The sequence below is a fragment of the Sphaeramia orbicularis genome, unplaced genomic scaffold, assembly GCF_902148855.1.
Source record: "Sphaeramia orbicularis unplaced genomic scaffold, fSphaOr1.1, whole genome shotgun sequence".
NCBI lineage: Eukaryota > Metazoa > Chordata > Actinopteri > Kurtiformes > Apogonidae > Sphaeramia > Sphaeramia orbicularis.
Window position 1 is genome coordinate 110,969 of NW_021941588.1, and position 16,127 is coordinate 127,095.

The window sequence follows — 16,127 nt, forward strand, 5'->3', positions numbered from 1 at the left end:
GCGAAATCCATGACATGAGAGGTGACATTAGACAAATGATGGAACTGGAGCAAAAACATCCCAGTACATTCTGTGGACTAGTCTGTAGAAGAAAAATGAAGAAGAAAATAAAACATTTTCAGATGAAATAATGTTTTATTCTCCTCAAAACAAGAACAATAAATGTGTGGAAACATACAGAAAAACGAGCAGAAAACACAACAGTGATTACTCACTGCAGTTACTGAAATACCTGAACTGGAGTCACATTCTCAGAACTAGAACAGTATGTTGGTAAATTGACAGGCAATCAGACACTCCCTCCTTAAAAAAAAAAATAAAAAAATGAACGGCTCTTTACAAAGACTCAGTTCACATCATTCATTTCAAAGAGCCGTTCAAAAGATTCGATTCATTCATCAACGTCACATCACTAGAACACGTGTCAAATCTTCAGAAACTGGTGGGGGTTTGTTTTTTTTTTCCCCAGAGCCTGAATTTCACTTTTTTCTGCCACTGCAAAAGGTGAAGGCAAAGGTACTGAGAATATTTCACCTACACATTTATCAGTTCAGTCCTTTTTTTTTTGTACATTTTACTCTAATATTTAGTGTGCCCCCCCCCCCCCCCGCCCCCCCGCCCCCCCGCCCCCCCGCCCCAATCTAATGCCGCATTTCCACTACGTGGAACCAGTTCAACTCGGCTCAACTCCACTCTGGTACCAGGTCCTGTTCCAGATTGTTTCCATTACAGGAAACTTCCGACTTTACAGTACCTGGTCGCCATAGTGATGCGGTGTGTTACTTCCGTGTCATCTGCTCAGAGTTGCTGATAAACTCGCTTGTTGCGTGTTGTCTTGTCAAGCTCATGTTGAATATTTACATCTGAACCTCCTCGACAAACCATGGTGGAGGAGGTTCCGCATCTGTTTTTTGTAAAAGGGCGGGTCCCAGAGACGACTGTCTGACCAATCAGTGGTCTACAGTGTTTACACGTCACCTTTCTTGGGAATATCCTCCTGAGACCCGGGAAAGTACAAGTTTTGGCTTTTTTTTTTTTACATTAAATAATTGCCTTAATTGGAAACAGCTCAATGCAACTGTATTTTCAGATGCATTTTTAAAATTTTTATGGAATGTCCTTTTGTAGTGGATAGCGTTTTGTTCTTGTTTAGTAAAGCGGTGAAACTCATGCGTTGCTGGGTCTCAGGAGGATATACCCTTGCTGTAGCCCCCCGACAGCATAAGCCTCATTAAAATGAACTTTTCTACTACACACACCAGGTACAATTTCAACCAAAGAAGTCGGAACACGAGTATAAAAGTCCAAAAAGTCAACATCTGGGGGGGGGATAGCGTTTTTGAAAAAGTCTGGAGTTTGTCTTTGTATAAAGTGCGACCGGCCGGTCTAACCCAGGCTTGTGTCTTGTCTTTTGCAGGTGCTACTCTCAAACCAACTCTACCTGAATAAGCAACGTGCTTCTTTTGCGGACACCCGAAAACTACCAGCATAAACGAACACAGACCTGATGGATGCAACAGTTTTACCTCTCAGTCAGACTCTCATCCTCCTCTGATCCAATCCGAGGATTCTCTTCTGACTTCTACCTCCCACAGGAAATACGCAAGGAAAGAAAATAGCAAAATTTCTTTCCTGGTATCAGGTCCATTTCTCCTGCTTTGTTCCACATCGCTCCCTTTACCTCAGGGATCTTCTCCCACTGCCTACCTCCTCCACCGGAACAGCCAACCCAGTGACCGGAACAGCCACCTGAAAACGCACCTGTGACCTCCGTTCGCCGCTGCTCACCCGGTGAACCCAGACTGCCTCTCAACCTCCTCACTGCAACTGTGACGACCATCAAAGACCTTGGACCTCTTCCAACCTGCCAGCTCAGACCCTCTCACTGCCTGATCCACACTCGCAGCCTCAACCTCGGATTAGTTTTAACGGAGGGTGTAAAGGATTACGTTGCCGGAAAGGCAGCTCCAAGCTCACAATAGCCTCACATTTCCTGGATGGCAACAATATACCTCAGAAGACACAGCTTCACCTGAAGACACTTAAGGGAACTTCTACGCAAAGCATTCACTACCCCGGTGCTTTAATCTACCTTCTACTCAACTCACCTCAGCTTCTGCCATTTGCCTTAGAGGCGGTTGTATAGCAACAGTAGCCAAGGAGGCCTCCAGAGAAGTGTAGAGACAAAGACTCAGGAGAACAGCCTGGCAGGAAACTCCACTTTGGCTTCACCTCATACACCAGCCTCAGTCTAAGCTGAGGAACCCATCAGCAGTCGCCCCCGAAGGCCTTCAGATCACTAAACAGACTCCGAAGGTCCCCCCACCTCCAGCTAAAACCTCCAACCCTAAAACTACCGTCCAGACCAGTTCTGTGGAGTCTCATCAGCGTTTCAACCTCCAGAGCCTGAAAACAAACAATAAAGAACGTCCCAACACATCGCAGAGCAGATCCAAGGACGTCGAGTGAGAAGAAGCGAACATTAAGAGTGAAGAGAAGAATGCAATGGTGAGTCCTATTCAGTTCTTTACTGTTTTTATTCACTGGCGTGTTTTTACCAGCGCAATGATTTTGGACAAGTCGTGATTAATGGTGTGAGAGTTGTCTGACATGTATTCAGGTCAGGGCTGCACGATTCATCGATTTTAAAGTGAAATCGGATTATTTAATTAGGACAGTGTTTAAAAAAGGGTAATTGTCAAATTGAATTTCAACTCTCCTGTCTCTGGGCAGTGCGCCTCCGGGCTACCGTAGACCCCTCCTCAGGGCTACCGTAGACCCCTCCTCCCTGCTACCGTAGGCTCCTCCTCCTAACTGTGAGAGCGGTCTCCACAGTTTTTGGTCTCCACACACCAGTACAAAAACAGCGTTTGCTAAGGTATTTGTTTGACTTTGAAGTTTCCAATGAAGACCAAACCATTCCTCGCTGCAAAGTCTGCTTTTGTCATTTTCAGTCAGAACTCGTGGTGTTTAACCCATAACGATCCAGAGCTACGTTTGTGGCACTTCCAAAATATGTTTCCTCCCTTTTTTTTCTCACCTTTCTTAAGTGTTTTATCACCATTTATTAGAATATTATCCTCTGTATTTTGCTGTTTTTCAATGTAAATCATGTATTTAAATGTACAAATATGGTCATATCTGATGACCATGAAAAGATGAATGACTGTATTTGACACCAATTATTGACATGGATTGAGAGGATTAGTGGATCAACAGGAATTAAACAGTTTAGATCAGTAGATGGTTTTAGTTTTTGAGGGTTAATGCACTAAATACATGATTCTGGATGTTATGAAATGATGAATTCTGACAACTTTTCAAGTATTTTGCTCATTTTCTCCTCACTTATCAAGCAGTTTTTCACTTTTAAGCCATATTTCAAGTTATTTGTTTTTTTTTGGGGGGTTATTTTTTCTCCTTATTTGCAAATATTTAGCTTATTTTCATTGTCATTTTGCAAGTTTTGGTTGATTTTATCTGATGAATAACTCAGGCAAAATGGAATTTTACACGTTATTGACATGGATTGATAGGATTAGTGGATCAACAGGAATTAAACAGTTTAGAACAGTAGATGGTTTAGGTTAAAGGAGGATGTTTGGGTCTGTAAGGGTTAAGAAATGAGAAGTTACTCACTGCACCAATTAGGGTTAATTAAGTAGCTTTTGTTTGTTTGTTTTTTTGCTAGGACGTGTATAACTAAAAAAAAATCACTTTATCTCAAAATTAACCCACACATTTTTGGGTCCCTGTCATTCTCAAAGCCAAATAAATCCTTTGTTCGTTTGCGTAACCTTCCTACTCAGTTAACATTCATCTTGAGTCCAAGTGTAACAGCTAATTTTTCCAGCATTGCATTATGGGTTGTTTGTAGAATTAATGTTGTTTGACTATTGAATTTATTTAATGGTTGTTCATCTGTTGCATCTGTATTCAGTACCGGTTCCACATTAACCCTTTTATTTTGTCGCTGCTGCAGACACAGTAATTGAAGGTGGAGTACTTGGAGGTTCTGGTCTGGTCTCGGGTCCATCACACTGTTTATGTTTATATGTCCGGTCTCTGCAGAACTGGCCGCAGGTGGTTTTTGTAAATATTTTCAGAATATAGTAATCATAGGACGCTCTCCCCCAACATATGGACAAGAAAAGAACAATTCGACGTACCATCAGGGGTTCCACCAGGAAGGTCTGTTCCACCTGGAAACTGTTTATCAGCTCTGTAGAAGGTACGGCAGCTACCAACGTATCTATGGAATATCTGTGAACGAGGGACGCACCGTAATTGGATAGGAGTTGGATCAGAACTGGATACGACAGTTTTACGTATGTTCAACTTGTCTGTTTGGTGGTTTACATGGTTTACTTGTTGTGGTCCTACTCCTCAGGGTGCACCCTTAGGTCTTCAGACCAGAGCCTCCTGAAGGTCCAAACGACTGGTTTTAAAACCTGGGGACACCCCTCCTTTAAGGTTGTAGAGCCCAGACTGTGGAATGACCCACCCCCGTCCCCTGTCCCTCTGTGTGGTCGATTCTGTGGACTCCATGGACATTTTTATTTAGGAAAGCTTTTGGTTGATGGATTTATCCTTTTTACTACCTCCGCCAGGAGGTATTGTGATCACTTTGGTTTGTTTGTGTGCGTGTTTGTTTGTTTGTTTGTTTGTTAGCAAGATAACTCAAAAAGTTATGGACGGATTTTCATGAAATTTTCAGGAAATGTTGATACTGGCACAAGGAACAAATTAGTAAATTTTGGTGGTGATCGGGGGGGCAGATCTCTATTGGTGGAGGTCTGCGCTCTCTGACTGCTTTTCTTGTTACCTCCGCCAGGAGGTATTGTGATCACTTTGCTTTGTGTGTTTGTTTGTTTGTTAGCAACTTTACGGGAAAACTCTTCCACCCATCTTTCCCAAATCTTCCCCACAGATAGGCCTAGGCCCTGGGACCAACCCATTAAATTTTGGTCCCAGTAGGCCAAAGTTCAAGGTCACAGTAAGGTCACACAATCTGCAATTTTCCTATCTGGCATCATTGAGCAATTTTCCAAAATTCATAAAAAAAATTCAAAACAACTGATTCTACTCCAATTGGATCCACCTGTAGCTTAGAACAATCTCTTGTATCTGGCACAAAATTGTCCACATCCACTGTGGAATGTGGACTCTGTGGACATTTACATTGAACACTGAAAATCCCAGCATTTCTGTCCAGTTACCTCTGCCAACGAGGTTATGTTTTTTGCCAGGGTTTCTTTGTTTGTTGGTTTGTTAGCAGGATAACTCACAAAGTTATGGATGGATTTTCAGGAAATTTTCAGGAAATGTTGATACTGGCACAAGGAACAAATGATTACATTTTAGTGGTGATCAGAAGGGGGGGGGCAGATCTGTCTTGTCGGAGGTCTGCGCTCTCTGATTGCTTTTCTAGTTTATTTTATGAATTTATTCTTATGTTGTTTTATTGCATCCGTTTTATGTACAGCACTTTGTGATTTTCATCTGTGAAAAGCACTTTATAAATAAATTTTACTTACTGCATTTCTTGTTGTACATTTGAAAACTGAAAATAAAGACCTTGATTATAGCAATCAGAAAATGGAAAACTGATTTAAATGTCAGCTTCTCAGAAGATAAGTGGAGTAGAATTCTTAAGAATATGAAAAAAATTGTTGCAACAATTACGATCAAGGTTGGTCCAATGTCAGATCTTAAACTGAGTATTATTAGCAGGTACTGGCGTCTGTTGGAAGTGCCAGGATGACTGTGGTACTGTTTTGCATATGTTCTGGGATCGTCCCAAAGTCCAGGAATACTGGTCTTTGGAGGAAGCTGTTGGTTGGGGCATTCCCTTTACTAACAGGCTTTATGTACTGGGGCAGTGGTCCACAACCTTTTTTGTACTACATGCATGAAAATTTTCCACGGATCGGTTAGAGGTGCGGGGGTCCCAATAACAAACCCTTTGTCAGTTCAGAGCATGTGATCTGAAACACTTCCACTGTAGATCAGACAATTCCAAGGATTCTACAGCAGAATATACACTCACCCTAACGCAGAACCAGTGGAACCTGGACTGGTCTAACTGGAACTAGACGGTCCCATCTGGGGCTGATGGAGACTCACAGTCCAGGTGGGTTCTGTATATAAACGCAGCCACACAAAGGTACGAGGTTGGAAACAGAAGAAGGACTTTCAGGGCTTTAGTGGAGATATCCTCATGTTCTGCTGTGACTTTAACCCAGAACGCACAGAGGATGAAGCTGACTCAGACATGGACGGATGTGCAGGAGCAGTCTGGAGGAGCTGGGGTGTCACCTGGAGGACCTGAGGAACCTGGAACTGAGCCAGTCTGTGACCCTGCAGTCTGTGACCCTGCAGTCTGTGACCCTTCTACAGTCTGTGACCCTGCAGTCTGTGACCCTTCAGTCTGTGACCCTTCAGTCTGTGACCCTTAAGTCTGTGACCCTTCTACAGTCTGTGACCCTTCTACAGTCTGTGACCCTTCAGTCTGTGACCCTGCAGTCTGTGACCCTTCAGTCTGTGACCCTTCTACAGTCTGTTACCCTTCTACAGTCTGTGACCCTTCTACAGTCTGTGACCCTTCAGTCTGTGACCCTGCAGTCTATGACCCTTCTACAGTCTGTGACCCTTCAGTCTGTGACCCTGCAGTCTGTGACCCTTCAGTCTGTGACCCTGCAGTCTATGACCCTTCAGTCTGTGACCCTGCAGTCTGTGACCCTTCAGTCTGTGACCCTTCTACAGTCTGTGACCCTTCAGTCTGTGACCCTGCAGTCTATGACCCTTCAGTCTGTGACCCTGCAGTCTGTGACCCTTCAGTCTGTGACCCTTCTACAGTCTGTGACCCTTCAGTCTGTGACCCTTCTACAGTCTGTGACCCTTCAGTCTGGGACCCTTCTGCAGTCTGGGACCCTTCAGTCTGTGACCCTTCAGTCTGTGACCCTTCTATAGTCTGTGACCCTTCAGTCTGTGACCCTTCTACAGTCTGTGACCCTTCAGTCTGTGACCCTTCTGCAGTCTGTGACCCTTCAGTCTGTGACCCTTCAGTCTGTGACCCTTCTACAGTCTGTGACCCTTCGGTCTGTGACCCTTCAGTCTGTGACCCTTCTACAGTCTGTGACCCTTCAGTGTGTGACCCATCAGTCTGTGACCCTTCTGCAGTCTGTGACCCTTCAGTCTGTGACCCTTAAGTCTGTGACCCTTCTACAGTCTGTGACCCTTCAGTCTGTGACCCTTCAGTCTGTGACCCATCAGTCTGTGACCCTTCTACAGTCTGTGACCTTTCAGTCTGTGACCCTTCTACAGTCTGTGACCCTTCAGTCTGTGACCCTTCAGTCTGTGACCTTTCAGTCTGTGACCCTTCTACAGTCTGTGACCCTTCAGTCTGTGACCCTTCAGTCTGTGACCCTTCTACAGACTCAACGTTTCCTCGTTTCTTCCTGAAAAAGTTCTCCAGTGAATTTTGTTTTTGGTTCATTTCTTTAGCTTGTGTTTCTACTGATTCATGAAATGGCACCAGAGTCAAGAGCGGTTGAGGTGAGGGCGGAAACGGTCGCTTTTCAAAATAAAATGTCCACAAGACTAATGGAAAAAAAATTGCTTTAACCCTCCGGTATCCAGGTGTGCCTTTTAGGCACACTGTGCACTTCGTGTTAAAAAACTTCATATTATTTTTCACAATTTAAATAAGGTTAGAATTCAAAAGTTGTTCATTTGTGCATGATCTTTAAAATTCTGTCCACCAACTCAAATGTGCACATTGTAAACAAAAGAAAATGACCAGACTAGCATCTGTCTGCCAAGTGTGCATAAAACGCACTGTTTCTAACATTTGATCTGTATTATTAGGACTGACCTGGATTTACAAAAATAAAATCAAATTAGAGCAGAAAAATAAATCCATATATAATATTTAATAGTTTGATTTTTTAGGTGTGCATTTTACGCACACTTGGTGACAGATGCTAGTATTTTTGAACATTTGACCCAGCGCCAAAAATAATAATAATGCAAATTAACCAATGTTGGAGTTAATCACTGACATATGCCAGGATGAAAAAATTAAATAATATGTGATCCACTTTTTATGGAGTATATTGAAAGAAAATTTTTTTTTTGTGTTTTTTGCACCAAAAAAATGGTTTGTTTACATTACAAACACGGCATTTAAAGGGTTAAAAAAATGTGACAATTATTGAGTATTTGCTATTTTTATTTACAGCTCAAGTTGCTGAAATACAAAAAAGTGTAAAAGAATTAAAAACAAAGTGTATGAAATTTTTTTTTGACATTATTCCACAAGTGTGCCAAAAATGCACACTTGGTGCTTAGTAAGGGCCTTACTGGACGGGATACCAGAGGGTTAATATTAACCACAATTTTTTTTTTTTTTTTTTTTGCGGCCCAGTACCGGTCCGGGGGCCGGTGGTTGGGGACCACTGCACTAGGGGATCCTTCGGTTTAGAGTTTTTTTCCCTTCTCTCTTGCACAGTGGGTATAAACTGCCATCATCCTGGGCAGAAAACTCTTACTGAGGCAGTGGAAGGCCCCATGGACTCCCACTGTCCCCCAGAGGCGTACCTCTGTTGGTCTGGCAGCATTTGAAAGGTTATCACACAAACTGTTAAATAGAGGAGATGATCACACCCACAAATGGACCCGCTACTTTTCCTCCACAGGTCAGTGACGTTTCCAGCTCAAGAATTTGAACTGGACTTAGTGATAAATAATGACTGCTGTAAGCGTGTACATGTGAACTGTTGGCATCAACGTCCTTGTTACCTCCGCCAAGGAACGGCAGAGGTTCTGTTTTCATCGGGGTTTGTTACCTCCGCCGAGGAGGTTATGGTTTTGTCGGCATTGGTTTGTTCGTCTGTCCGTGTGCAAGATAACTCCAAAAGTTATGGACGGATTTGGATGAAAATTTCAGGAAATGTTGATACTGGCACAAGGAACAAATGATTAAATTTTGGTGGTGATTGGGGGTGGGGGGGCCAGTGATTGGCCTTGGCGGAGGTCTGCACTCTCTGAGTGCTTTTCTAGTTGTCATTGGGGTTTGTTGGTTTGTTTGTTTGTTTGTTTGTTTGTTAGCAAGATAACTCAAAAAGTTATGGACGGATTTGGATGAAATTTTCAGGAAATGTTGATACTGGCACAAGGAACAAAAGATTACATTTTGGTGGTGATCCGGGGGGTGGAGGGGGGGCAGATCTGCCTTGACGGAGGTCTGCGCTCTCATAGTGCTTTTCTAGTTTATCCTGTGTTGCCATGACGACCTGTTCTGTTGAAGGAGTTCTACAGTAGCAGTGCAAACCCACCATACTGGAACTGAGCCAAAGGAGCATCAGAACCCCCCCCATGGCTGTTGCACTAGCGTAGTTTGTAGTGCAGGATGCATTTGGTCAAAGGTTGGACGGACTGGTTTTCTGAATGAGCGCAGAAGCAGACGAACATCCAGAGGAACGGCAGCGTTTACGCACCACTGTATGGACGATCGTACAGTTCAGCCGCACACACCAACATGGCAGAGACAAGAAAACCACGACTGTTTTTATGTGGGAATATTATTTAGTTTGGTTAAAGTCAGAGGGTCACGAGTATGAAATCAACAGGTTTGAGGGTTTTTTGGGGTTTTTTTTGTTGTTGTTTTTTACCTCCGCCAAAGAACGGCAGAGGTTCTGTTTTCATCTGGGTTTGTCTGTTTGTTTGTCTGTTAGCAAGATAACTCAGAAAGTTATGGATGGAATTGGATGAAATTTTCAGGAAATGTTGATACTGACACAAGGAACAAATGATTAAATTTTGGTGATGGGGGGATCTGCCTTGGCGGAGGTCTGCGCTGTCTGAGTGCTTTTCCAATTATTTTATGTTTTGTCTTGTTTGTGATTGTCCATGTCTTCAGTGTACTTGCATTGATAACTGGCTTAAGGTGTGGAAATGTACGTCATGTATGCACTGTAAAAAAAAAAAAAAAAAAAAAGTAATTTAACAAAATTTTCACTGTTTATTTGACAAATTTTTCTGTATTTTTAAGATACAGGAAAATATCAATGAAATGACAAAAACAGACTGTGATTTTACATGTCAAATTTAAAATAACATGAAAAAACTGTAACTGTGAATAACCAAAAAATTTTCATTTTTTAAAAGATTTTCTTTCTTTTTTCACAGAAAAATACAGTAAAAAAAATACATTTGCAAATGTGTCATAATTTCACAAATATTTATTTTCTATTTGTGAGATTAAACTGTTAATTTAAAGTTTAATACTGTAAAAAATAATAATAATGATAAAAATAAAATGAGATAAAATTACTGACAATTAACCGTAAAAGAAATATTAGTTCTGTCAGTTGAACCAGACTTGTTTGTTAATTGACAAATATCTTGTGTAATTACAGGAGGTTTCACAACACAAATGTTGAATAAGTGTATTTTTGTGAATGTATAACATGTATAAGCACTGATAAACTGTCCAAATACAGTTTTTATCAGTGGATTGGACAACTGAGTCTCACTGAATATTATTTATATATACACTGAACAAAAATATAAACGCACCACTTTTGTTTTTGCTCCCATTTTTCATGAGCTGAACTCAAAGATCTAAAACTTTTTCTATGTACACAAAAGGCCTATTTCTCTCAAATATTGTTCATAAATTTGTCTAAATCTGTGTTAGTGAGCACTTCTCCTTTGTCCTTTGCTGAGATAATCCATCCACCTCACAGCTGTGGCAGATCCAGATGCTGATTAGACAGCAGGATTATTGCACAGGTGTGACTTAGGCTGGCCACAATAAAAGGCCACTCTAAAATGTGCACTTTTACTGTATTGAGTGGTCCAGGGGCGTCAGAAAACCAGTCAGTATTTGGTGTGACCACCATTTTCCTCGCACAGTCTTCTTCATGAATTCTCTGAAACAGCTTTGGAGATGGCTGATGGTAGAGAAATGAACATTCAATTCACAGGCAGAAGCTCTGGTGGAGATTCCTGAAGTCAGCATGACCAGTGCATATTCCCTCAAAACTTGTGACATCTGTGGTATTGTGCTGTGTGATAAAAGTGCACATTTTAGAGTGGCCTTTTATTGTGGCCAGCCTAAGGCACACCTGTGCAAAAATCCTGCTGTCTAATCAGCATCTTGATCTGCCACACCTGTGAGGTGGATGGATTATCTCAGCAAAGAAGAAGTGTTCACTAACACAAATTTAGACAGATTTGTGAACAATATTTGAGAGAAATAAACCTTGTGTGTACACAGAAAAAGTTTTAGATCTTTGAGTTCAGCTCATGAAAAATGGGAGCAAAAACAAAAGTGGTGCGTTTATATTTTTGTTCAGTGTAGATATATTTATAGGGAATTGGATTGTTTTAATACAAGTAAATATTCTTTATTAAACATGAAAAAGTCAAAAAAAATATGCAAAATCTCATGTAAAGTTAGGGCAAAAAACTGCATTTTAATTATGGAAAATTACCATATTTTTATGAAATGGTTATTTTCCGTTGTTTAACAGTATTTTTTCAGCACCCCTGCTGCCGGAATAATACCGTTTTTTTACTTTTTTTTTTTTTGTTTTGTTTTTTTACAGTGTGGCCTATTGTTTTTTATTATTATTTTCTCCTTTTTTATTTTTAAAAAAATGAAAAACTTAATAAAGTTCAAGTTATAATAAAAAAGAATATACATTTACATTTATGAATTTGGCAGATGCTTTATGCTGATGCGACTTACAGGTGAAAAAACAAAATAAAAGAATAAAATACAAGAATAGATTAAAGACAAAACAGCTGTACAATTAAAAACCGTGTTGTACAATAGAGCAATCATGTCAACATAAAAATGCAAAAAGAACTGTTTGTATTCAAACGGCAGCAGAAATCTGTTACACGCAGTATAAAAATTAAAAAGTATACCAGTTCTATGATCGTCCAGACTCGAAAAACAATAAGCTGTGAATGATCCCTCATGGTTTTTTGCTTTCTCGTCACCATCTACTACCAACAATAAAAACAGGAGGGATGCTTTGATCGTTTTTCCCATTGCTATCCTCTGTATCACTAACTGACATTTAAATGGCATTTCTGCCTTATTAGATGATATAATGTCGAAAGACTACGATGAAATACAGATGGAGGAAGGAAGCTCTTTGCAGTAAAGGTCAGAAATTGATTCTGAACTCCCCGCCAGTAACAGACATCTAAAAAAAAAAACCACACACAAAAAAAGAAAAAAAAGGAAAAGGGTAAAAGATAAAAGACAAACCCTCAAGGAGATTTTCAAAAAAACAATTTGATGAAGACAACATAACATTCAGGTCAAAACAGGAATCAGGAAAAAAGATGATGGACGGACTGATCTGAAGAGACCAACAACAGCACACTGTAAAAAAAAAAAAAAATCTAATTTAACAGAATTTTCAGTTTATTTTACAGATTTTTGTTGTATTTTTAAGATACAGGAAAATGTCAATGAAATGACACAAATAAACTGTGACTTTAGATGTCAAATGTAAAATAACATGAAAAAACTGTAACTGTGAATAACCAAAAAAAAATATTTTTTTTTTAACAATTTTTTTTTCTTCGCAGAGAAATGCAGTTAAAATACATTTGCAAATGTATTGGAATTTCACAAATATTTCTTTTCTATTTATGAGATTAAACTGTTAATTTAAAGTTTAATACTGTAAAAAATATATATTTATAAATAAATAAAACAAGATAAAATTACTGACAATTAACGGTAACAGAAGTATTAGTTCTGTCAGTTGAACCAGACTTGTTTGTTCATTGACAAATATCTTGTGTAATTACAGGAAGTTTCACAACAAAAATGTTGAATAAATGTATTTTTGTGAATGTATAACATGTATAAGCACTGATAAACTGTCCAAATACAGTTTTTATCAGTGGATTGGACAACTGAGTCTCATTGAAAATATTATCTATCTATCTACACACATACACGGTGGGGAAGCAAAATGTACAATGAACATTTAGTTGTTTTTTCTCAGCAGGCACTACGTCAGTTGTTTTGAAACCAAACATATATTGATGTCATAATCATACCTAACTGTTAGGACTGAAAGTACAACATCTGGACCCAAAAGCACGACCAAAAGACAAAAATACAATTAAGTTGTGTTTATTAAACACAGACAGGATGAACAGTTCACACAAAGGGGTGTTGAGTGAATCCTCAGTGTAACGTCTCCGTGGATTCGTCACTGCGTCCGAATCCAAAACTCACAGCCCGGGTCGGGAGCACACGAGGAGAACCCGACTAGGAGAAAGCAGAGGAGCGTTAGGGGACAGACCAGGTCATGCACAGGGAGTGTAGCAAACAGGCAACGGTACAAAAGGGAAAAGGCAAAAACACTAACCATGAATCTGGGCAAAAAGGTCCAACACAGGAGTGGCAGATCAGGCTGAAGTACAGGCAGGGGGTCAGGCAAATCTCAGGAGTCGAAGAACAATCCAGGTCAGGAACAGACAGGCAGACAAACAAACAGGATCAGAAGAACCGCTAGTAGGTAGACACACCACGAGAGAGGAATACAAACTGGCACAGGACAGGGGAAAACACAGGGCTTATATACACAGAAGGGAGGGAAGACAATGAGACACAGGTGGAACAAATCAGGGTGGAGACAGGTAATCAACACAGGTGAAACAATCAGGGAGAGGAAGCAAAGACAGCAGACATGACACAAGAGGAGGACTAACAAAATAAAACAGGAAATGACACACAAGACAAACAAAACATACAAGAGTCCAAGTACTGATATGACGCTAACACTATTGTCCATACCTTTTCACAAACTTTTGCCCATATGAGTAATCAGGAAAGCAAATGTCAAAGAGTGTGTGATTTCCTGAATGCACTCGTCACACCAAAGGAGATTTCCAAAATAGTTGGAGTGTCCATAAAGACTGTTTCTAATGGAAAGAAGAGAATGACTATGAGCAAAACTATTACCAGAAAGTCTGGAAGATACTATTAAAGAAGAATGGGAGAAGTTGTCACCCCAATATTTGAGGAACACTTGCGCAAGTTTCAGGAAGCGTGTGAAGGCAGTTATTGAGAAAGAAGGAGGACACATAGAATAAAAACATTTTCTATTATGGACATTCTCTTGTGGCAAATAAATTCTCATGACTTTCAATAAACTAATTGGTCATACACTGTCTTTCAATCCCTGCCTCAAAATATTGTACATTTTGCTTCCCCACCCTGTATATATATATATATAAATATATATATATATAGATATAGATATATATATATTTATTTATTTATTTATATAGGGAATTGAATTTTTTTAATACATGTAAATATTCTTTATTAAACATTAAAAAGTAAAAAAAAAAAAAAAAAAAAAAAAAGCAAAATCTCATGTAAAGTTTGGGCAAAAAACTGTATTTGAATTATGGAAAATACCTCTGTGGACCTGGACCTGGACGCCTGACCTCTGTGGACCTGGACCTGGACGCCTGACCTCAGCTCCTTCTACTTGACTCCCATCAGTGGTCTCCATGGCGATGCTTATTGTCTGCTGTGTGTTATGGTTTATTGTTGTTAGTTTGTGTCCAGAAGCACTTCATGTTCCACTTCATATCCATTATGTTTTCCAGACCACCCTCCAGACGAGACTTTGTTCTGTAATTACACTGTAAAAACCCTGGTCATGAACCCTGGTCCTACTGCAGGACCACGCCCCTTCATGAACCCTGGTCCTTCTGCAGGACCACGCCCCTTCATGAACCCTGGTCCTTCTGGAGGACCACGCCCCCTCATGGACCTAACCCCCCCCCCCCCCCCCCCCCCCCCCCCCCCCCCCCCCCCCCCCCCCCCCCCCCCCGTCTGCATATTTTCATATCGAACACACCGTCCACTCAGACCGTTTTTAAACACAGTCTTTTCAAACGCAGACACAGATTCGGTGGAAAATGGAGGAAACAGAAGTGAGTGGGAGGAGGAGGGAGTTTCACCTCAGACGCCCTCTGGCCCCTCCCTCCAGCCCCCCCCCTCACTTATTCCAGTCGTATCATCATTGATAGTCTGCTCACATCGCAGCACCATAACGCGCTCCCGCCCTCTGCTGCTTGTTGCTACGGTAACGCATAGCCTTCCCCCCTTTGCCACCTGTAGCGGAGATCCGCAGTGACGTACGGAACGCAGAGAACGTGTCGGCCAATCAGATCGCTCCCCTGTGTGTGTGTGTGTGTGTGTGTGTGTTAACAGAACACAGGGCCAAACCTGGATCAGTTCTCATTATCTGGTGTGTGTGTGTGGACAGGTACATGAAATTGGAGCATTACATGACTCACCCATGGGTTCTGTGAGACTATTACTGCTGTCAGACGTGTGTGTGTGTGTGTGTGTGTGTGTGTGTGCTCATGCTGCTGTGTGCACAGTGTGTTCACAGAGGATGTTTCCACCTGACAAATCACTGTGATAAAGCCTGAACTGGGCTGTTAGAGCGTTGTGCGTCCACTGGGAACGGTGAGAAGAGCTCAGCCACGGACGATTTCTGACAGAATAAAACAGAGGACCAATGGCCCTGGAGCAGACCCGCACTTCCTATCTGTTATACTGGGGAAATTTTTCAAAGTGGCACCAAATCCAGAATCAGATCCAGATGAAAATAATTTCACTAACTTGTGTTGACATCATCATACAGAAGCTGTGTACCAAGTTTGAAGTCAACCGCAATTGTAGTTTCGGAGAAGAAGACAATTGAAAGTTTTGTAACGGACGACAGACGATGACAGACAACGACAGACGACAGATGACGACAGACGACAACAGACGACAGATGATGACAGACGACAGACAACGACAACAGACGACAGCAGATAATGATAGATGGCGACGACAGACAACGACGACGATAGACAATGACAGACAATGACAGACAACAACGACAGAAGATGACAGACGACAACAGATGACAACAGACGGCAGTGACAGATGACAAAGACAGACAACGACGACAGATGTCGACAGATGACAGACGACAGATGACAACAGATAACGACAGACGACGACAGATAACGACAGACGACGACAGACAGTGACAGACGGCGACAGACGACGA

General features: G+C 41.2%; 1 protein-coding gene across 2 annotated transcripts in view; it reads left to right on the top strand.

The window, feature by feature from the left end:
* LOC115416298 (thyroid hormone receptor alpha) overlaps positions 1 to 16,127 on the top strand; it is a 140,809-nt gene that overhangs the window by 37,186 nt on the left and 87,496 nt on the right. For both annotated transcript variants that reach the window (XM_030130048.1, XM_030130049.1), the window contains exon 2: positions 1,418 to 2,508. The gene's annotated coding sequence lies outside the window, so the exon portion shown is untranslated. The remainder of the gene's footprint in view (positions 1 to 1,417; positions 2,509 to 16,127) is intronic.